The 24,000-nt window shown below is 44.8% G+C and overlaps 1 protein-coding gene across 5 annotated transcripts in view; it reads left to right on the top strand.

Moving 5' to 3' along the window:
• The window catches only part of EXTL2 (exostosin like glycosyltransferase 2), a 159,500-nt gene that overhangs the window by 86,566 nt on the left and 48,934 nt on the right, over positions 1 to 24,000 (top strand). The gene's annotated exons all lie outside the window — the stretch shown is intronic.

Consider the following 24,000-nt stretch of genomic DNA (forward strand, 5'->3'; position numbering starts at 1 on the left):
CATTCCTCCCATGGCACTTCTCTTGCTGCTAAAAGGCAATATTTCTCCAACCCTATTCTTTCCTTTTCTACTGATTCCCATCGCCTGTTACAACCCCTTAATTGTATCTTCTCTCTCTATCCTTCTTACTCTATTATTTTCCAACTGCTTTTCGAATTTCCCAGATGTATTCTTTCTCTCTTTTCCTCAGTTTCCTCTCGTGGATCTACTGTTCCTTCATCATTATTGGCTCCTTCCTCATTCCCCTTCTTTTCATCCCTTTCAGATAATGTTCTCTTCCCCTCCCATGCTCATCCTACTGATTCACCTCGTGACACTTAATCTTATTACCTTTTTTCTAAGTCTTCGCTCACTTACTTCTATTCTTAACATCTTTTTTCAAGACTTCTCTCTTTCCTACTGATTTCAAACAACTGCTATTCTTCCCTTTCTAAAAAAGATACTCTACGGATCCTTCTCTCCCTGCTAATTTCCGTCCAATTTCATTCCTGTCCAAAATACTTGACCATATTGATTCTACTCGAAGTTGCTACATACATTCTACATAGCCGGTAAGATAGCTCAACGGGTTGAGAGCTCGCTACTGCGATCTGAGCGTGATCTGCAGGTTTGAATCCCGGCAAGGCCAACTCAGCCTTTCATCCTTCTGAGGTCTATAAAGGAGTACCAATTTCGGTTGGGTGATATTGTATGTAAATATGTGCTATATAAATAACGTATCATTACTTTGATCATCAATGTCTTCTATTATATCAATCCAGTTTGTGTCCCTTACATTCCACAGAAACATCTCTTGTGTGTTACTCTCTTCTTTATTCTTTTTGCTATCTTTTATTCTCATTCTTCTTGATGTTTCGGTAGCTTTTGCCACATCTGATCACCATTCTCTGCTTGCTAACCTTTATAATTCACGTTTTTCTGGCTCTCTTCTGCGATCGATACTAATTACTGAGTACACCTTTTCTATTTTTTGTGCTGGAAAGGAGCCTACTGCCATTGTTCTTGACCGCCTCCTTTTTTCACTGCATGCTACTCCACTATGTTCTATTGTTGCTTCCTTTGGTCTTGGCTGCCATTTTATGTAGGTGACTCATGGATCTTTGTTTCCTGTTCTACATTCTTACTCTCCCCACTCACCTGTTACTGCCTGGCCCCAAGTCTTGGGTGCAGTCTCACTTTCTTCATCTCACTACCTCTAAACCAGAGGTTTTCTTCCCTGAATCAATCTCAGCTATGTCTTTTGTGACTGATCAGATTTCACACGTATTTGCTGTTTGGTTTAATTTGTGTTAAAACGTATTCTGTGTACCCTAAATTAATTCGCAAAAATATGAACATGAGATGTTTAAAGTTATAGCACCATATACTCCTTATATTCACTATGGACAGACGCACAGCCAGTAAAACTAACCATACCTTTTTAAATAAACCTTGATCCTACTTTATTCAGCTGTATCTGATACTTTCTACTGCTAAACTCTAGCCCCCATTTCGTTCCATTGTATTGGGCTTTAGCTGCTATTCTCCACCTATTCGTGGGCTCTTCATATCCAATCCATTGAACCCTTTCTATTGCTTATCCTAAACCACCTTGCCCTCATGCAAATTCTCTTTACGGATCACTATCCCTATCCATGACCTGTTCCCTACTAACTATTGAATCGGTTTCTAAAGAAATTCCATCTTTGTCCGCTTCTGGCTCCCAAATGGCACCACCTAGCTCGTTCTTGCTCCTCGCCAAGTCCTTATTTGCTGTGGCACCATGCCTTCCCTTCAGCATCTATTTGTTTTTCTCCAATTCCCTTGAAGCGACTGCCCGATACTAGGACGGTGGATCCTCTAGTGTCTGGTGTCAAACATGAGGCCTGCAGGCCATGATGCCCCTTCATCGGGCCCCGCACATGGACCGTGCACTTTGCATAGCTATGTACTCGGGCAGTAGAGGGGAACGAGGAGGCTTGTCTGCTGCTGTGGCTTCAGTTTCCATAGTGACAGAAAGACTTTAGTACTTTAGATTGTCTGGGAGCACCACGTGAGTAGAAGCGACATTATCTAAATGGATGGGATATGAAAGCAAGGTATAATGCAGAGTGACTGGCAAAAATGAAAGCCATCAAACAAATATAAAAAGATTGTGTTAGGTTTCTGCAGATATCCCGTAAGACTTTGCCACCATTTTTAAAGGGCGGAAGCAATTATTCGGAGGTCTACCGAATACCCAACAATGCCCTATAAGACATCGCTGTTGCGGAAACATACAATTTCAAAGATGCTATACCTGAAACCAGTGCCACGTTTCGGCTGAGGTGTCATTTGCGAGCCTTACTTTACGAATTTAATTTTCATGCAAGGAAAGGCATTTCTTTTAAACAACACAAAGTGTAAGCGTGCAGGTTGAGATCCAACGTTTCCAGACCCTTTAATGATCTAAGAAATGTGCCATTTTACTGACGGCAACTGCATCCGGCTCTAATTCAGTGATCTGGCTAACGTCTACATTGGTGTGCTGTGCATCCTTTTCTTTCCACTGGTGCGCACAATTGTGTGATGGCCACTCCCGTGGTTTGCTGCAGTGAAATCCTCCAGTGTACTTCTGCTATCAGAAGTTTCCGTGTGTTTTTTGTGTTTATCCAATTTCATCTCAATTTTGTACTGTAAAAGGCACCTTTTCGACCAATTATGAAACTGTCTCTTGATGGAAATCCATTGTGAACTCCCCGGAGTGGTTTGTGCTGGCTCACCTTGCTTGCTCACTTGCACAAATCGATCGCACTAGTGACTAACCGTTTAAAAAGGCATCAGCTGCAGCTGTGCATTAAGCTTTTTACTGTCATACATCCAAGGGTGAGGCCAGCGAGGGGTGCTTTTGAGTCCAAACTTCTGCCCAATGAGTTGACCCCCCTGCTCCAGCAGGGCCCTTCTTTTCCTTCCTTATGGATCATGCCACTGTAACATGTCATCCTATCTATGTATCCCTTCATCCCTCTTGGAGACAGGAGGTGGGACATCTCAAATGATTCCTTGGACCTTTCTTTAATTGTTTGCGTCTCATCAGTCTCTTTCTGCTTTGCCTATATCCTGGGCACTAGATGAGCAGGTGTGTGGGAGTCTCTGCCGTGTTGCGGCTGCCCGTGTATAATCATGGACTCTGTGCCATATTGACACTGTACAGCAAGGGTCATGTAGGGCAAGTGGCTGCTGAAGCTGATCGCCTCTTCACGAAGGCGCAGACCCCCTTTCTTCAACATGATGCAAGAGATTTGAGTTTAATATATTGTTTAAATGTTTTGACAAAGTTTGTTGTTACCTTAACGTTATTATTTCTGATGTTTGTAGACTTTTAGTTTTCGTTTTAACCTTCACTCTTGTATAAAAAAAAAGAATATTTGAGGAATGGACATTTCTCAATCTTTTGATTTCTCCTGGGAACAGCAAGTGTGTTGCAGAGACTGGGTAGGTCCCACCATGTGTGTTGAACTTGTCTGCCTACGTGTAAGGCAATAATATATCCTCTCTCACTACCTACTCTGTGATTTGACATTGAGCAGGAAGATATCTGAAGTGAGGGACTTGCAGCAGTCAAGGTAAGTTTTCTTCAAAGCATTTATTTTCATGAAGGTTGGAGGCCCTGCTGCTGCAGATGAATACAACACCAGGGGAGATGGTCACACACACTTTTGTCATACATATGACGACTGCAAAATGCACATTTAAAAGAGGCATGAGATGTGAACATGTTTTGTATGCATAGTTATCCCTAGAATAATATGTTTGTTTTCCAGTTACCAAACTGTTAATTAACATGCATCACAAGTTTGAAATAAGCAGCTGCAGTTTATTTAATATGCAACTTACCCAGCATATTTTATTGTCCGTATAAGGTGTGATTATCTTTTTCTTGTTTTTTTTTTGTTTTTTATTTTCTGAATGTTTTTTTTTTTTCCAAAACACTATTAAATTCCACAGGTGTGATTATCTGTAACCACATGCATTGATGATCACACAGCTAATAAGATAAAATACAATTTGTGAGAGGGGACGTATATATAACACTATCCTGCTCTGTAATTCACACGTGTTCCATCCATTTGTTCTCCGTCCACGTGTCCCTCTCTGAATGTGTGTGCACGGATCGGAAAGGAAAATAGTTATTACAAAAGCACCATATTGAATTTCCTTTTCCTTTCCAAATCATGTTAATGTTAACACAGCAGGCTCTTGGGGGTCTGGTTTCAGGAATGGCTACGGTTTGGGCGGATAAGGATAAAGGGAATGCAATGTAAGAAGACAATCGTGCAATGTAAGGCTAACGTTCAATGAAGCGACGCCCCCCTGTGGCCGGTGCCTTGAATTACCAGAGGCTGGGGAATAACACTGCATCGCTGTTTTGGTCATGAGCCAGGTTATGCAGGGAAACAAAACCCCATAGTTACAAGCAAGTGGAAAGAAACCTACTACCATGAAGCAAATCGCGTAATCCCTACGTGTGGGAGTGGAGTAAAAGCCCGCTAAAACTCCAATTCTCAACAACTGGTGTATTTTAGGCAATGAAAAATGTATTGCTGCTGTAGAAAAATATTTTCGTTGAAGCACGTTCTTTCTTGGTGCGCAGTAATTATCATACATTAAAGGATTTGTTTTTTTTTTTTATCTCGTGGGTCCTTCTCAAATCCGAGAACGCAATAATGGAGCTCTTGGGTTTGACGTGCGGCCGATGCCTGGTCTGAAGGCACCGGCACACCAGTGACGTCCGCAACTAAGGGCTGACGCATGTGTATTTCTTACTGTTTTTCCTTGCTATGGCAGGGGCGGGGAGGGTAGGCTCGTATGCTGCCTATCTGCAGGGGTGGTGCCAAGACATATGGCATATCAAAGAAAGTTCTCTGAAATAGGCCTCAAAATGTTGACATCGCAGTACTTGAACACAATGTTGCTGACTTTTTTTTAAAGTTAAATGTTGTCTAAAACATCAAGTACTCTTTTCTAAGCATGAATGAACATATTCTATTAAATATAAATGCCACTAAGACCGATCCCCAAATCTCTGCAGTCAAATGATCTACCACTGGGCTATATGCTCCCCCGCGACTACCCCCCCCCCCCTCCTCCCCAGGCGATTTCTAGAAGTATGGTTTAGGAAAATCGCTACACCTTATCTAATTTCCTCTTCACTCAAAATCCTAGCGTATCATATCAATCTTCTTGTTTCAATGTATGCTTTCCTCCAACACATTCCTCATCTCACATTTGGATATTCTGCATTGCCGGCTGCTATCTGCGCCATTGGGCACCATGCCATGCGCTGGGTATGACGCCTGAGGCAGAAATATTGAGCAGTACCTGCTTTGGAACGCCACAAGTAGTTCTGCGTCATACTTAATACCGTAATAGTCGAGGCCTCGAGCACTGCAGGGATAGTGAGAGGCAGACGCTCTTGTCATGGGGAGGAACACAACATAGAGGATTGCGGCACCTGCCAGTATATGGCCTGTCTGGAGTACTCTCTACTCCGTCCTTCACAAAGGTGGTAGTAGGATGCATTTGAGGGGGCCAGCGACCGAGCCATCCACCAAGAAGGCAAGAGTCCACGAGGAGCAGCGGAATGAAGGGTTCCATGTGTTAAAATCGCGGCAAAAAGGCCGTGGTTTTGCCGCTGCAATCTGTGTAAAGTATGCGAGGGACAGCCCCTGCAATCCCCAGGACCATTATACCATTTAAGGGGAGCGGGGACACCCCTACAACCCCTGCTCCCTTTAAATGGTATAATGGGTTACACCTTTACCAGGTCAAACCACGATTTTTGTTTTGTAAAGGCGACATTTCGCTGCCATTTTATTACTGCATACCGAATGAAGACTGTTTCCCAGGGGCAGCCAGAAAGAACAATACGAAGTCCTACTGCAAATGGTCCTGCTCAACCTGTGCCATCCTGAAGCCTCACTCTTAGGGTTGCGATATTTATTGAAATGGGGGGGGGGGTATGGGGAGAGGGGGCGTCTCCCCCCACATTTAAAATATCAAAAACTTGTTTTACATTTGAGGTTTTCGACCCCTGCAGTAAAAAAATGCTGTGTATGCAGAGCCGCATAAACGTAGCCTGGCCTTCTTCTGAAGTGAGGCTCACATTCTAAGACTGGTGCACCTGCGTAAGGTTGCATGGATAGCGTTTAAAGCCAATGTATGTGTTCTTGGCACGAGAGGGGAAACTGAGGCCTTTCAGCTTCATTGCGTAAAATACTACTTTCTCTGTACATAAATCGTTTTAACCAGCTAAATGCAATTCTGCAAATACATGCTCAATATTGGTTCTGTAAGTAGTGCTCCAAACTCGGCACCCTTCCCCCAGTCCTGAGCAGTGGGAAGACATCAAGTGCCAGATGCAGAACATCTTTACTAATGCCCTGGCCGGAGCGACCTCTGCACTGGTGGTGAAGCCAGGGCCCACTGCAATTCTTCAATACAACAGGGGGACCTCATCACTGTATTTGCACGTCTGGTGGCTCGGTTCCAGTCCTTCTTGGCATTGGTGCCACTGTGTGCAGACACGTGATTGGACATTGCAAGGGTTTGTAAAGGTCATTTCATATCAAAGCTTGGTCAAATCATTGAGGACCTTCATCCTAACCCAAACTAGTGGTTGGAGCCCTTACTCTGTGGTGGCTGAGGAATTCCCTTCGGGAGGAGTTCTGTGTCCAAAAGTGGGATCTGACAACACTTGCCACTGTTGATTAGGTACTTGGCTAGAGCTCGATTCCATGCATGCCTCGGCATATGGGAAACCCCATATATCTTGCCAAGGCTGTGGTAACCTATGTTGCCTGCACCCAGATAGCCTGTGATTCCGGTTTACCTCCCGGTTATCTTGGAACAGGGTCTTCCCCAAGGGCTGAAAGCGGATGAGTCCCTGGAGAAGGTGAAGGCCCCACATTCTTAGGGTCTAGCTTTTGGCACAGCTTACTACCAGGCAGTGGTTCCTTTCAGTCTTACACCTCCTTTGCTCTCTGTGGTAGATTCCCTCTTGCAAACGGGCCCAGTAGATGTTCCTCACCAGGGTAGAGTCCGAGGTGTCCAGAGAGAATTGGAGGTCTAACTTCCTTTGTCCCTTCGGCCAACCCTGGTCCTAAACCCCTTTTAATTAATGTTTGTCCACTACTTTTGGGTCTGAAGGAGGTTGTTCTCTGTACATGGGAGAGTGACCAAATACCTCCTCAGATGATTAGGCCTTATATGTCCTATCGCAAGGCTCACAGGGCTACTGCTTCCCACAATGCTCAGTCTCCTCTACACCCCCCATATAGACTGTCCTGATGGAGGTGACTTGTCAGCCATTTTTTGGTGATGAAGAATGACCAAGCCCTACCTCAAAACATGGATCTGTGGGTGCTGAATGATAGCCCCCTTGACCCAAATTCTCCAGGCACTTACTGACCTGTTGCAGGTCTTGAATGAGGTATCATAGGTTGGGCACTTGCCTCGACTATCTGACAGTGAGTGGACCGTGGTCCCCTGTCAAGTTAAGTGTAACGAATGAAGGCAATTCGCACATTCTCCTGAGCCCCCCCCCCCCCCACACACCCCTGTGAGACTAGGGAGGTGAGCCTGTTCCGGAATACCCTCCCTAGGGGTTGAGGCAAGTGGGATCTCACCGGAAGAGACTCCACCTTTGGGGACAAGGACTCCTGTTCCCATGAGTTACTCCCTGATGGACTCCAAGTGGCTTATATGGACTTGTACAATATACCAAGCTGTTATCATCATGAAGATCAAGTGAAGTTATATTATGAACAACAAGAAATGGAAGACATTCCTTTAAATTCGAGTCTCCAATGGGCTGAAATGGGATGCAATTATAACCAGTGAGAGAGTGAAGACCCTAGAGATGCAGGGAAAACGCCCTGTGCGTAACAAAGCTGGAGAATGCTGGGCTCTGGGAGAACATGAAGCTGACGTGACAACTGAATCAAAGTGGTGGGCAGTCAGCCCGTACAACAGTGCTGAGACAATCCAGGGGAGGAAGCAGCTCCGTCCGAGTCATGATCCCTGTGATGTCCCAAAGGCAAGAATGGCACTTTCAGGAGGAGACACTGGGGAGAGCAAGCTGTGGGGTGGTGACAAAAGAAAAGAAAATCCAAGGGCATGCAGGTACTGCCGATGTTGCCCTGGAACTCTTAAGGTAAAACGGAACATGTGAATACCAGCAGACCAAGTGGGACTCTTTAAGCAAAACTCATCCCAGTACTAATCGGAAAAGTATTGGAAATAATCCAGTGAAACAGAACTGTTTAAATGAGGTATGAAATACTAAAACCATAGAATGGCTAACAAATAAAGTTGGAGGCTTCTCAGTTTGGGGGAAAAATGAAGGCCCAACCATATCTCGAAGAGAGCACAAGAAAGAGAATTGGGTAGAACAAACCTGTGAAGCCAGGAAGTCCACATTCTTATATGAAACTGCACCCTGTGAACAGGGAATTGCAATTGGGACTTGAACTACTATAAAAGAGAGGAGAAGAATGTAACAGATTCACGAACCTTACAATAGGGAGAATGGGAACCTAAATGACAAGGAAATATAAGGAAGTACCAGGCCCTTAAAAGAACTGCAAAACCTGATAAAGTGGATGATCACAGACTATTTGCATGTGGTCTACTGAAAGGAGTACGAGGAGTGAGATGAAACTTGTGACAAAACACCAACACCAGGAGAAGGGAGTCCTTCTCCTCAACTTAGTTATAATACTGGTAGGGTCAGATTGGGACAGAGGATGAATTTGTTTTTGGATATTCATCCTGACTGACGAGCACCTTAGTTAGAAAGATAGGCTGGGAATATCCCATAGTTGGAGAATGACAGGCCTTATTTTACTTTAAATAAACTTCACAGTCAGAATATGCCTTAACCTCGCCTATGGCCTTCTTCTGATCCTCCACATAAGACAACACATCGCTCTGCCCTTTATGGTGCTTCCTGGCAAGGGTGAATCTACCCTCCAAATCTGAAGGCTGTGTCCCTTCATGCTTGTCTGCTAAGAGGCTGAGATGTAAGGAGTAGGATTTGCCTTACTTCCTCATTGTACTCCTTTCTGCCAGAAGGCCTTCCACCAAGTCAACCAATGGCTGCAGGTGGCCTGCGTTTTTAACTTGTTTCACAGAGTGAGGTCTGGATGCTTTGATCTTTCCCTCTATCTTGCTAGGAATCCAGTGCAAGTCTGTATCTTTTCTATCTTGACTTTTGTGCGGAATAGCCAACTAGTTTCGTCCATGCTAGTTTATTTTCTTTTGTGTGATTTTGAATGTGATTTTAAGCTTTCACATGGTGGTTCCGTCTGAGCCCTTACATTATTGTTCTTTGAAGTTGCTCACCCTTAAGGTGATTTTCTTGGTCGCTGGATGGTTTTACAGTATGTACCCCAAGCAGCCTCTCAGCTACTATGTCTTTCAAATGGGGAAATCGGGAAAGATGACCAGCTCTTCATTAGTTAGACTGGAGTTCAAGAGGTACAGGGAGGCTACCAAGCAGCCCCTGTCCGTTTTGATTGTCCTCTGCATTTTGAGTGTGTTAAAATCTGGCTGGGAAGGAAGTATACGAAGGTCTCTCGGCCCATTCTGCCAGAGACCTGGTGGCTACCTCTGCCTTGCAGAGGGATGTCCCTAATTACATCTTTCAGGCGGCTACTTGTGCTTCACTGTACACATTCCCCAAGTGCTAGTGCCTGGAGTACTTGTCCAGTCAGTATGCCCTTTAGTCACATGTACGCCAGAGTTTTTCCTGGTTTGCGTGGTGGTATCGCACTCTCCTTACTCCTAAACCTTATGTACTGCTTTGGGAGCTTATCTAGTGTGACTGGGTCAGGGCTTGACATTGTCAAGGGGATGGGGGCCTCTCTCAACCTGGGGTAGTAGACCTACCAGGGTGTTTACCAGAGCCAACCCTTACCCAGAGGCGGACTGTGAGAGTTGGGAGGACCCCAGTCTGTGTTCCTTCTACCAGTGCTTGGATAAACAAACATAGTAGCACCTTTTCGTGCCCCATATCGGTTCTGCACAATACAGGCCAGTTTGTGTATCGCATAGTACTACATCACCCAGAATGCCTGGTGGTGGAGGAGGGAGCAAGCAACCCAACCGGCAGATGGCGTCAAAGAACTGCAGGACTTTAGAACTACCCACAAATAAAACTGACAATCCTGCCGCTTTATGGACTGACCCATTGATCCTACCTCCAGGGGTAACACAGAGCTGCCTGCTTATCAAGCTGGCACTCCAGATGCTTTGTGCGACATGAACTGTAGCATTTTTTCTACCTTTAGCAGAACTGCATAGCGGCCGCCATATCAAACTGTCTTTTCTGGCACTACGTTCAGTCCTGATATGATCTTTGAAATATACTGTATTCTGTGTGTTGTCAGGTGGATGAATATATGAAAAAGGTGTGGGGGCTTAAAGCCGATTAGATTACTTCTCTTTAACCCAATTCCCTGTGGAGAAGTAAGACAGTGGTTGGCTCGGGGGACCAGCTGACAAAAAGAGCCCAAGGAAGAGGATAGAGGTTCTGGGAATCTAGGTTGTTTGAGAGAGGTCAAGGAGGACCTAAACACCAAGTGGAGGAAGGACGTTGCTGAGGAGCATGCAGGAGAATTGGTGAAAACATCTGCAAGGTGAGGTATTGGTTGGTGGGAGAAAGTGGTTCATGGGTGTGAGAGTGCGTGTCATGTGAGTGAGACTAATGGAGTGATGGAAGGGGTGACTGACAAGGTGAATAAGATGGAAAGAAGGGTAACTGGGACAAGGTGGGGGTGTAGTGTACAACGGTTGTATGGAGATGAGAGGGATGTGTGGAGAGGAGAGCGTAGTGGCAGAGTGCAATGGGGAGCAGAAAACGGCAGTGGAAGGGGAGAGCGGAGGGGAGTAGGAGGAAGGAAGGATAGAACATCGGGGCGAGGAGTGCAAGGAAAGGACCCGGTGAAACTCGGGTGGTGAGAAGGTGCCTCTTGCAATATTTTGTTGTGGGACCTAGGTTTGGACTTTCCTAGATTGTTCCCAGAGGGAAAGTAAGAGAACGGACGATTGCCTTCAAAGGTCCCCCAAGGGGGGACTGGACAGTGCCCCCCTTGGAAACAGACCCAGGGGCAATCTAATTAACCCCTTCCTTAGGCTATCCCCTTCCTAATTAACCCCTTCCTTAGGCTATCATGACCAGCCAATCCGTTGTTAGACAAAAGGGGTGACTAAACTCTAGAGACCAGCCTGGGGTTTAGGAACACCTGGGCAAGGGAAGGAACTGCCCATGGGAGACGAGATAGGGGGGAGGGGTCGACCTTAGTGAGCCCCATCTCAATTATTTCAGTAAAAACCTTTGAAGTGTTTGAGAGAGGTGGCTTGTTCTGGCGGCACTCTGACACTAAGAAGAGGAATCTGTTTGAGGAAGCAATTTACTAGAGCAAATTACTCCTCCTTTTATTAATGTTCTTTATGATTGGTTAGTCATTTCTGCCACAGATTCATGATTGCCATGCCAATATTCCCATCATGACGGATACAGTCGCTTGTCCACCTATTGCTGTACTTCAGTCTCTCAGCTGCTGAGTGCTAGTAAAAAAGAAAAGGTGGAATTGAGGTCATGAAGCGCTACTTGCTCTATATAAATGGCGTATAAATGGCCCCTTACATCACATCCGCCATCATTGATGCTAAACCACTCGCAGCAGAGTCACACTGCAACACATGGCGGCTGAAAAGGTTGTCGTTGACAGCTGGCACTGGAGATGATAAACCTCTGATGTGATGAACTGTGGGCGGAAGGGCTAATTCATCAGAAAGTTAATTGCCAAGGGAGCAGTAATTTGTTCAATTAGTGAGAAATCCAGACTGGAAAGGATTTGTCTGAGAATAGCTCCTTTCTGAATCAACATCATTTTCAGTAGCAATGATTGATTTTGCTCCAACCCTTCACCACATCCCATACATCATTGCTGTCTATGTAAGGAAACCATTTATTTTAGCTTTGAAGATGTTAGTAAATGATAGATACCCTAACCATATAGAACAATATAGTTATTAAAAACCTGACCAAAGGGGCCTGGCGTGCCGCCGGACGAGATGGCTCCTTGAGTGCCTCAGACTAAGGAGGATGGTGATGGGGTCATAAAGAAACTCCTCCTAAAGGAGGGAAATGCATTAAACTGCAGCAAACTGTAGCAAACTGTACATGGAGCAGTGGGGCATGCGCACAGCCATTTCTGGCCTCGGTCTGCTACTAGATTCAGAGATGTTGGCGGCTCTCTGGACAAATATGGTGGTTGTACACCAGCTCCATCAGGAAGATGCAGTCAATGCGGGTCGATGTGAATGTGAGAGGAGTCAATTTGACTAAAGATGATGGCCGACTAAAGATGGGGGTCGAGGAGTCAGCTATACCGGGAGAGGCGCAGTCATGGTATGTCTGCAAGGTGGTGGACTGGAGCACAGGGGAGGCTGCTATGGTGAGCAGACCCGCAGTGGTGGGTGATATTCCATTGGCTCAGGTCCAGAGTGTACTGTTTTGCGCCCCCAATGACACAACCTGGGTAGAGGCATGTGGGTAGCGGTTCTTTGCACATCCCTTTGCCTGCGAGGAGAATAACCAGACAGCATGCAGCATATTGCAACATTTGCAGAGCAATCTGCGTGCAAAGCCCACCAGCGTCTTCATTTCTGGCAGGTCTTTTGACCCTCAGGAAAGGTGCTTCTAATGAAATAAGGCGCGCTTGGCGATACCCAACGCTAAGTGAGGTGAGGCACAGGATCCTGATATAAACTGTGTACTGCGCTGGGTGACTTGATTTGGGGGCAGTGATCCAGCCTGGAGTCATTTTGTGGAGCAGACTCTCTTTGCTGGTTGCTCGGTGGGGACGTGGTGCAGACGGGCTCCTTTCCTTCCCCTCTCTGGGTGGTCTGCCCTACCAACATTTTATCGTGGATTTGTCCCCCAGTGTTGATCAGGGAGGGCTAGTGGTGCCCTAGGACAGATTTGTGACCTCCCCCTTCGAGAGAAGAAGTATGACTAAAACAAGGGAGGGAAACACGCAGACATTGCCACGATGATCCAGTCTCAGGATAAATCTAAAAAGGACTAAATGGTGGAGGCGACTGTGCATGCAGTGGAGGCTCCCCAAGACTTACATGCTCAGGTAACCACTAAATCTGATCTCCAAATACTCCTTTGTGAGATCACAAAGGAAATTCAAAATAGCACGGCTGAACTGTCTCAGAAAATAACGGCACTCAACAAACTGATGGATGACACTGAGAGCAGGGGTGAAGAGATGGACACAACTGTCTGCGAACAATCTTATGAAATCAGTGAGCATGCATGCACAACAGAGGCGCTGGAAGCTTGTTGTGAAGCCCTGAATGAGAAACATGAAGACGCAGAGAATCGTTCCAGAAGGAATAATGTGCGCATAAGAGGGATTCCAACTGCTGTTCCAGAGGAAGAACTCTCAGATTCTGTGAAAGATTTCTTCCATCACCTACTTTGACACGGATATGGAGCTGGAAAGAACCCATCACATCCGCCCCAGAGCACAGTCTTGACAAAGGGGATCTCCGGACGTTTTAACTGTAGTCCATTTCTTATCAGTTAAGGAACCGATCATGAGGGCGGCAAGCTTTTTGTCAGACAATTGCTTTAGGGATTCCAAAATATCCTTGCATCAGGACCTTACCACAATTACTTTGATGAAAATGAGATCCGTGCGTCCAACGACAGAATGGCTGCGAGAGAAACGATTTTGTACAGATGGGGATGTCCCACCATGCTGCTCTTCTCAGTTTATGGTGGGAAATGGTCCATAAAATCGATGCAGCGGGAGGAGCGGCTGCTGCGGCCTGAGGGAGAAGCAGTAGGCGAGGAGAGCGGTCCTATGTCTTCTGTGCCTTCTGCTCTGTGGGCCTGTGTTGGGAGGTCCAGGAGACTGAGGCCCTTTTATGAATGGCAGGAAAGGAAACTTACGATTATGACTTGGAATACCCTATATGTTAGGCACTATCCTGTGCAGTTCCGTTGGGGAACACTGCAAAAAGATTGACTACAGGAGTAAGCAGTAAACCCAATTGGTAGCAGTCTGCACCACCCAGATTTACCTGGTAGCTGTGGCTGAGCAGTCAGACCTCCCTCAAGAAGAGTAGGGCAGTATACAGAGGATACACAATAGGGCTAAAAACGCAGCAGAGCAAGCAAACACTGATCAGAGCTTGTTATCAAAAGTATATAATTATTTATTTAACACACACTTTAGAAAATACACTAGCACTATAAATCAAAGCAAGTTCAAACACAATCAGAAAAGTATACACCCCTCCCTTAGCAATTATTAGACAAGTCTAAGTCAAAACACCACTTTTTGTCAAAACAGATGTGAGCGCGTAACTTAGATGGCACTCCAATAATTAAGTTAAAGGGAGAGGAAAAAGCAGGTCATAAAAATAAAACAGTTCCCAACACTTTTAAAAGACCAAAACAAGTTAAAGAAGGCAGAGTCTACTGTAGAGCCAAAGTTCATAGGCCAGGCACCCTTTAAATGGAGCAAGGTGAAATGTGCCCAAGATCACACAGTTGAGCAATGCATTCAAGTCTTTGTAGAAATGTTCAAAAGAGGTTGGGTTGATTCAAAAGGTAAAGTTAGAAGGTCTGGGGTCCAACCCAGTTGGAAAGCCAAGGATTTAAGGGTCACCTTTAGCGAACCGTAGAAAGGGAGGCCAGGTGGAACACAGTACCTTTAAAATTGAGGGAGCTCCAGCGGTTCCTGGCACCGGGGGCAGTTTGTGGTTTCGACCAGGGGAAGAGAGGATCTCGTCGAGGAGGAAACTGCCCAGGGAAGAAACCAGCCGCAGAGTTCGTCGGTTAATAGGTGCGTTCCTGGTATTCGCGGTCAGTGGTGAAGCTTGGCTATCCGGCCGGCGGGGTGCTTGGCACGGGCGATTCGACCAAGAGACGTCCTGGAAGGCGAAATGGCGAACTGGTTGATCCCACCAGCTCGAAGGAAGAAGACTCTTTCAGCAGAAGATCTTCTCTTGTCGTCGGGAAAGTGGTAAGGTCGTTGCAGCAGGGCTCCACCAGTGGTGTCATCGTTGCAGATGGCTCAGCTTCTCCCCTCTTTGGATTTCTTAGGTCCTGTGGCGACTTCTGAAGTTCCAGTCCAAAAAGCCCTGCTTTTATGCAGAAAACCCCCCATTCAACATCCTAGCTGTCACTCATACATGCTACGGATTGTACATGCATACAAGGGTGGCTCACCACTGGGCCAATCAGAACAGAGTGCGACTTGAGTTGCTAAGGCAACGCAGTCCAGGGTCCCAATTCCCCCACCCACACATCCTGTGGAACCCAGACAGAGTGGCACCAGTTGGAGGGCTTCTGTGGAGAAGCCCGCCAAAAAGTGGAACAAAGGTCCCGACCTTGGTTGGAGTTAGAGACGGACACAAATGCCGTTTTAGAAAAGAGTTCTTTGATTTAATGTTAAATAAACCGGCGGTATCTTTAACATTGCACCAAAAAGTGGTGCGTTTAAAATCAATGGGAAAATCCCATAGGAAATATTCTGGTGGAATATTTTGCGTGGTAACCACTGCCACCAGCCAGAAACTCGACAAGGGGGGACTGGACAGTGCCCCCTTGGAAACAGACCCAGGGGCAATCTAATTAACCCTTCCAGCACTTCCACAATATGATGGTTTGTACTGGTTCTGTTCACAATTTTGTACTAATAAAGCCAATGGTGACTTTACATGCCCTGGGAGACAGTAGTCAGTCCCAGGGTATGGAGTCTATGTTTGGGGGTCACTATGACACCCCTGTGTTACTGCACTGAGGGTGCTGTGTAACACATACACTAAAACAGATGATACCCTATGGAGTAAAAAGACCCCATAGCCCATAAGCACATAAAAAGTCAAAGACCTACCTCAAATCATGCCTAAGAATGGGAGGAAAAGAGTCTCACTCTTGGCAGGAGGAAAAAAAAAAAAGAAAATCCAGCAAAGCTGCTGAGGGACTCACTAGGTTTGGGAAATTAGCCTAATAAGAGAATTCTCCCTAACACTATACTGGTCTAGCGTGCTGATATTATGCATCTAGTTAGTTTTATGTTTTGAGCAATTGAAGGTGGGGTGCAGCCATGGTTGCTAGACCTCTTTTCGTCTCCTTCCGAGTTTGGAAGCCTTTATGGGTATGGGTTGGGGGAGGGAATAAGGGTATTATCTGTTTGTTGTTGAATAGGTGCTGCAATACGTTGGGACCCATAATGATTAAAAGGGCATAGGACTTCATTGAGGGTCGGGCTGAAAGGGAGAAATGCCAGGTTCACCTAGTGATCGGAAGATATGTGAGGTTAGGGTAGTTGCATGGAATGTGCAGGGATTGAATTCTCCTGTGAAGAGATCAGTTCTGTGGAAACTGGTAGACCTGTCCTCTAAGATAGTTTATGTGCAAGAAACGCACCTGAGCGCGGGCTGGTCCATGCAGTGTACCCGTGCCAGTTCTTTGCATTTAGTGGGGAAAAGAAAAGTGGGGGTGTGATTACTTTTGCTAATGTCAAAATCTTGAGGCACCATCATTTTTGTGAAGGGTTCAGTGTTTGGATGTATGTGTGGGATGTTTTTACCTATGCATCCGAACCCTACCAAAAAAAAACTGTGCATTACTGGCATTGAAAACATCATGATGGCCACAGCTTCCCAGAAAATGCCCAGGGAAATGCATGAAGAATAGTCTGCCACCCATTTTTGCCGATGTTATGGGCACAGAAGGGCACTGGCTAAAACCACCATTGGACTACCCACACAGTAGCCTGAAACCATTGGGAATGGCAATGCTGATTGCCAAAAGCAACCTAGAACTGTGGGGAATTCATTTTCTTAAATCCCAAAAATGAGTGCATTACCAGTACTCACCACTATCAGAAAGCCGGCGTTTTAAAACAACACCAGACATTTGTGTAAAACTGAATAAATGAACCCAAAGCAGGCCAAAGAAAGACTTACTGAGAGGTGGATACAATGTAAAGTTATATTCTGAAGTGACTTGAAGGTTTATAACAAGACTGGCTGAGCTCTGCAGGTCTGCAGCGGCTTAAACTGAAACTGGATTTAAAATTACCAAAAATCGAAATGTGTAAATAAACTGAGGGACAGACTTGTGACTGCCACATAGTTTGTCACTGTTAAAATGTCATAGTTTTGAACTTAGAATCAGCATTCTAGCTGCATATGTAAAAATTGTTAGTTTTATTTGAATGCAGAAAACTGGGTAACTAAAAGTGACATTAGCTGGGGCCTGGCTTAAGGAACTGGATTCTGCTTGACAACTTCCCCCCAATTGGAGTGAAACTGGATCCACAGCAGTTCTCAGGCCTGGCTGCATTCTGAGGGGAGGTTACCCCTCTCTGATTGAATTACCAAGGGACAGCTAGGGACTAAACAAAGGACCCAGGCAGAGGGTTTATTGGGGGGAGGTAATGAATGGCTTCCTCTTGAACAATGGGCCTTCCAGGACTCAGGCAGATGGTTTATTGGGGGGACCGTAAAACAGCTTCCTCTTGGCAGAAGCTGGGAGGGGCAGGGTCTCTGAGCTTGGCAGAAACTGGATAAACTGGTTTCTATACCATGTGACCTGAAAAGACACACCCCTGTTGGCCAGAATATGATTCTAAGAAAGATGTATAACTCACAGTGCGGACTTGTCAAAATTATTTAAATGATACCATAATTCTTGTGATTTTTCGGTGCACGTTTTAAGACGCGTTGGGAATTTGTGTGATGTTCTGGGGCAAAACCCTGCTATTTTTTGACACCACATACTCTGTGTTTCAGCTAGCGACCTGGAAAGTTACTGAGATATGTGTGGGAGGGGGGTGTACATGTGTATAAATCTGGAGAAAAATCTGATGTTGCAAAACCCACTAAAAAGCACAAAATGTTGCCATTTCTGAATGCAAGCCCCCAGGAAGAGCAGAGTTTGAACAGAGTATACCTCATGTGATAGGTAATATGTACATGCAATGACAAACCACTATGTATTTGAGAAATGTGTATTTTGATCAAATATAGATTTGTGGGCAAACTGACCAGGGGAGGATCCTCTGACCCATAAAACCTACAGCATCACTATGACCCACATTTCCTTCCCCCAATCAAAGCAGTGCGGAAAGCTTGACCAATGGGCAGTTGAGAGAGGGGCTGGCTAGTGATGCTGCACACACACCCACTTTCAAAACACATAAAAAGAGACTGCTGGGACAGGTAGAGACATTCAATTCCACTTGCTGCGGAGCATGTTGACCGACGGCTTCACATCCAGAGATCCTACACTTAGACTTCCAAGCTAAACAGAGACTACAGAACTTTGAACCAAGAAGGCCCACTGCAAGCAAAAGTATTTGTCAGCAGGCCCAAAAATCATTTGCAGACTATTCACAGCCGGACACAGGTGTTGATTCTGGCCTGAAACCCTGTGCCAGAAAGATCCAGAAGCAGTGCTGTACCCAGAGAAAGCAGAGCAGTATCCAGACCCAGAGGCCAGAGATCCAGAGTGACCCAGACCGCTGTTAGCAGAACCAGAGAGCTGACCCAGATCACTGTGAAGTGCCGAGACCAGAACCGGAGTCCAGTCCAAAACCTGACCAGATCCGTGGGGAGGCCTATTTCAAAATATATTGTGAGTACCTAGCAGAACTGTGCAGAACCAATCTCTTAGTTAAAATTATATAATTCAATCTATTTTAATCTAACCAGAACTGCCTCCTAACTGTCACCTGTCATTTGCAAAGCTGTCACCTGTCATTATTTAGCTGCAAGCTGTAACGTGTCGCTTTGAACTTTTAAAATTTCAAATCCGAAAAACTACCTTTATTTAATCGTCCGTATCTCTGGAACCGTTTGTGCTAGGAAACTTGGTTTAACTTTCCTCTGAAAGCTTAGAATCTCAGCTTTTCAACCAACTTGCTACTCCTTATACTTTTGCCGTAATCGTGATTCACGCATTCGCGAATTTTGCCGCGATTCGCGATTTGGTTAAAAATCCAGCCACGTGCGAAAACAGCAGCTTCCTTGCTTTCCTTTGCCAAAAATTCGTTTAACCTGCTAGTTACTCCTAGATCCTTGCTAAAGTGAGCCTGAACTCATCCCAAGTATATTTCACTCACCCTGAACCTCCTAAAGGGAATTAAAACCATTTTCAGCATATTCCTCACTGCATTGTCACCATATTCTAAGCACTTTTGCCTGTATTTCAAACTCATACCTGTTTTCTCTAAGCTTGCTGGGGGGAACTGAATTACATTTGATTGCATGTCTGAGAAAAGTGTGCTACTCTTCATTTCCTCACATTGTATAAGGGGGGGGGGGAGTGGATTGCCAGAGAAAAGTGATTACATTGTTTTGTTGAAATCATATTGAGTATTTTCTGTACTGCATTTTCATTCAACATTGCATCCATCTGAACTTATGTAAAGCATTCTCTACCACCTTATTCTTCTGTTCCTATTCACAAGTGTGCTAGTGCCAGACTATCCATTATTGATTACTGCTCAGATTAAGTGTGATATTCAATTATTAATTTATTATAAAGTGGCCACCACCAATAAACTGCAAACCCTTCAGAACAACGCTCTCAGAGCAGCTCTGGGCATTTCCAGAAGAGAACACATCACAGGATTCAGCCAACAGAACAACTGGCTCTCCACCAGAGATAAAATTATCTTAAAAACGGCATCACCCACCCACAAGTCTCTTAACAACGCAGCCCCAACCTACCTGATCAACAGATTCCACAGACAGTCCTCCTTAAGACCCGTCAGAACTGCATACAAGGATTGTTTCTGTTCCCCACTACAAACGGGCCACCATAGGAGGCAACAGCTTCCCGGTAAAAGCTGCCAAGCTTTGGAATTCCCTGCCTCTAAACCTTAGAGTAGACTTGCCCTATCAGAACTTCCGTTCCAAGTTAGTCTCCTGGCTGAAACTGGAGACCCACTAAGACTAGGTAGTGCCCAGCGCTACACGCACACATTGTAACCACGTGTGCCTCTTGCTTACCTGTATATAACGGCCTGCTGGCTTTACTGCTGATTTGTATATAACATTTGTGTATCTATTTTTGTATTATGTATATTCCGCGTGTACTGTAACCAAGCTTTGAAAATTCTTGTAAAGGCTGCGCCCTGATACCCCCGGGTACGCTCGAGCATTATAAATAATAAAACAAACAAATATATATATATATATATATATATATATATATATATATATATATATATATATATATATATATATTGTTTACATTCTCAAATAAACCTTTTAAACTTGCAAAACAGAACTACTTCTTGGCTCAGTGGGGTCGGGGATTCTAAGAGAGGGGTGTTATATAGGGGTAGTCATCCAGAACTCATGAACTGGACATAAAGATATATCAATAAGGGTTTCCATTCAGTATCCCAGACTAGGCATTGACTTAGCTGTAGTGTTGAATTGAATCCTCTTACATATGCTTACATTGATGTCGCTATATGTGCACAACAGTGGGCAGGAACAATATGTGAATGATGAAGTCCTCCAAGTTGTGTCTTTTGCTCGCTGTCAAATGGGGGGTAACTTTATAATGGTCCCTAATCCTGATGTGGATAAGACGACTTTCCCTCCAGGCTGATTTATAAAAACACAATCGCATTTGATAAGTTGTTGCGGGAGATGGAGGTGGTAGATGTGTGGAGATTGTTTAATGACGACACACAGGACTTTACGTGTTTTTCTCCTGTCCATATGGTACTGTCCAGGGTAGACTAGTTATTAATAGCTGGATCATTGTTTCTTTGTGACCAGGAGACCTATATCACGCCCCTGATTGTCTCTGATCACTCGCCCATGGTCTCAATGGTGGTGGTTGCCCACCATCCTTCCCAAAGCTGTAGCTGCTGGAAGTTCTATGATATATATTGAAAGATTGGATTTTGTGCCAGGAAATCTGAGGTGATCTTGAACTACTTTAATGAAAGTAGAATGTCTGACCATTCAGTGGCGACCGTATGGGAAACCTTGAACGTGGTAGTAAGAGGGGGAGATAATGAGTCGCACCGTTGCCTAGACTAGAGCATGCAAATTGGCACAGACAAGATTAGTGGAGGCGGGGTGGGAGGTAGAAACTGAACATACAGCAAGATGATCCTAGGCGGCGGTCCGGACGTTGACATTGGCAAGGGTTAAGCTGGAAGAGCACATGGTTGACTAGTCTTTGCAGGCTTTACGCCAGACCAAGCAGCATTATGTGAATGCGAATAAGGTGAATCAAGCACTAGTGTATAAGTTGAAGGACCAAACCCAGAACAATATACAGGGGATTAGAGATGAGGCCGGTGTGCTGCGTTATGACGATAGCAAATTTGCAACCAACCTTCTCAACATCCAGAAAATGTTTCCTTTTGTTACACTCCATTCCACAAAAAATCTCTAATCTCCACCCTTGTGCTCACCAAACTTGTTTTGCTTGTGCCTACTTTGCACCCTTCTTCTTTACTCCTTCCTCCCTCGAGACAGTGTCCTCAGCTTCGCTACCCGCACTCCATCTACAGACTACCCAGATTTCCGCCCCCTCAACCCCTCGCTTCTACCTGCCGACACTGTGGTGATTGGCACTCCATGCACACACTCCCTTTTTTAGTTCCTTCTCTTAGTCTACTAAGCTACCTATGATCTTGCTCCTTAGTACCTAGCTTACTGTAGCTGTCTGCTCCAGATCATTCCCTCGGCTGCTTCTCTGCACTCAACTGTATTTGCCCCCTCCCGCGCCTCCTCTTGCTTTGGCTCTTTCTCCCTATTTGTCATGTTCCATTGGAACCCGCTGCCCATCACTATCCAAGCCAGCACGACTTTGGATCTCTTCAAATCTCAGTTTAAACCTCACTTTACTTGCCAAAGAGGGAGCCCCCACCCCTCCCGTCCTCCTTACCTGACTGCACCACTTACTCTGGTATGATGTGTTTTTGTGCAGTACTTCTCTTTAGTTTGAAGCACTTGCCCCCTCTTAGTTAATTTTACCTTTTGTAAGTCACCTGTTTTCTTTGTTTTTGTCTTCGTCCCACTTTGTTCACACTCTAATAAGCGGACTCTCCACTTGTTCTAATCTGTGTTTCTTTTTTTTTTTTATTTTATTGTAAGACTTCAACTTGATATGTTATATCATGTTTCTGTTACATTTCAGAGAACAATAAGAAGTGCATTTTCATTTCCATCTCCTCCTTAGAATTGCCAAAGTCAGATTTAACAATACAAGTAGGACTGTTAGTAGACACAGTCACATAAAACTACATCGACTGTGATGGCGTGATATTCAATTACTCACGACATTGTTAGGAACTAACTTTAGAACTTCATCGAAAAAATGTATTAAGTTACAGGAGAGCTTGATGTTATGACCTGCTACAGCATAGTCCCACCAATCATCTGACACATAGGATTGTGGTTTGAATTTCTTTAAATGCACTTCGCGGAGACCTGTCAACATAGGGCATATGGCTGCTAAATGTTTTAGAGACTCGACTTCTGTTTTACAGAATCGGCAGTTGTTGACTGTTTCTTTGTTTTTGCGCATCCAAAGTATCTCGTTGGTGTTTAGAGCGTTCAATCGTAGCCTTAGGAATTGTGCCCTATGATGACGCGATGGACAATTCGTGAGATATTTTGGTTGGCAGTGTAATTTGACCATACTTCTGGAAGAAGGCAAGGTAGATTTGAGGGTTAAGCGGCTGTCCCATGTTGCTAGCTTCTTTTTTGCTTGTTGTGAGCGCTGGATTAGCTCTTCTTCAGATATGCCTGCTTCAACCATAATTAGATTTAGTTTGAGCTTCCATGCATGAATAAGGACATTGACAGTGGAATCTTTACCCGGCTTGAAGATGTTGTATGCCGGTATAGAGGGACCCAGTAGTATCTCACGCAAGGTAGATAAAGATTTCCAGACAATTGTCATATAAATTGAATTCAAAGCTAGCTCGTATCTCAGGGCTGACATTGAGATGTAATTCGGAAGGTTCAAAACATGTCTCCAAAACTTTCCTTCCAATCGGCTCCAAATGTTGTAGTTAATATTCAAGGCAGCTTCGCCGACAAAGGTGATTGTTTGAATTACTTTTTGGAGATGAAACATAACCGGTGTGATGGAGAATTTCCCGTAGTCAATGTTGATTTTAACAGCTTGAAGACTCTCAATCTTTATTTTAGCCATCAAATCGCCAATCCAGGCAGCTTCACAAACCGAGTCGTTCACCATTGCACCTAGATAACGGATTGACTTGACGACATCTAGTGCTTTTTTTTCTATGCGCCATTGGAAAGACTTGTCTTTCCTTGACATGGATCGTCCGATGCACATGATTTGTTTTCTCTGCATTTAAACACAGCTCATTAGCAGATAGAAACTCCTGCAGGCGAGAAAGAAGATGTTGGATGCCAATCTATGTTTGATCGACCAACACTATGTCGTCAGCGTAGACCAGGTGATTTACAAAGTAACCGTTAAGCTTGGGAGGAAAGCAATGGACAGACTTTAGCCACTCCGGTAAATCAGCTATGAACAGTTTAAAAAGATCTGCTGCAAGTGGACAACCTTGTTTGACGCCTTTAAATGTTCTTATTGGATCTGTAAGGTCGCCTTGTGAATTGACTCTGATTTGAATCGAAGTATTAGAATGCAGGGCGATGATGGGATTTAACAGATGATCTGGACAATGCCACGAGCGTAGTTTTGCCCATAGTTTAGTCCGGTTGATGGCGTCAAAAGCTTGGCGAAGGTTGACAAATGCAAAGAAGATTCTTTTTTTCGCCTCCAATGCTGATAGTTTTAAGAGTGACAAGATTGTAAGATTCACATCGGTTCCCACGTTTTTTGTAAAACCTGTTTGGCGACAGTCAAGTTTTCTAGTTGAGAGAGCCCATTTTACCAACTGTTGGCCCAAGAAAGATCCAAAAATC

Source organism: Ambystoma mexicanum, chromosome 1q (assembly GCF_040938575.1).
Source record: "Ambystoma mexicanum isolate Mex_15411 chromosome 1q, UKY_AmexF1_1, whole genome shotgun sequence".
NCBI classification, from domain to species: Eukaryota; Metazoa; Chordata; class Amphibia; order Caudata; family Ambystomatidae; genus Ambystoma; species Ambystoma mexicanum.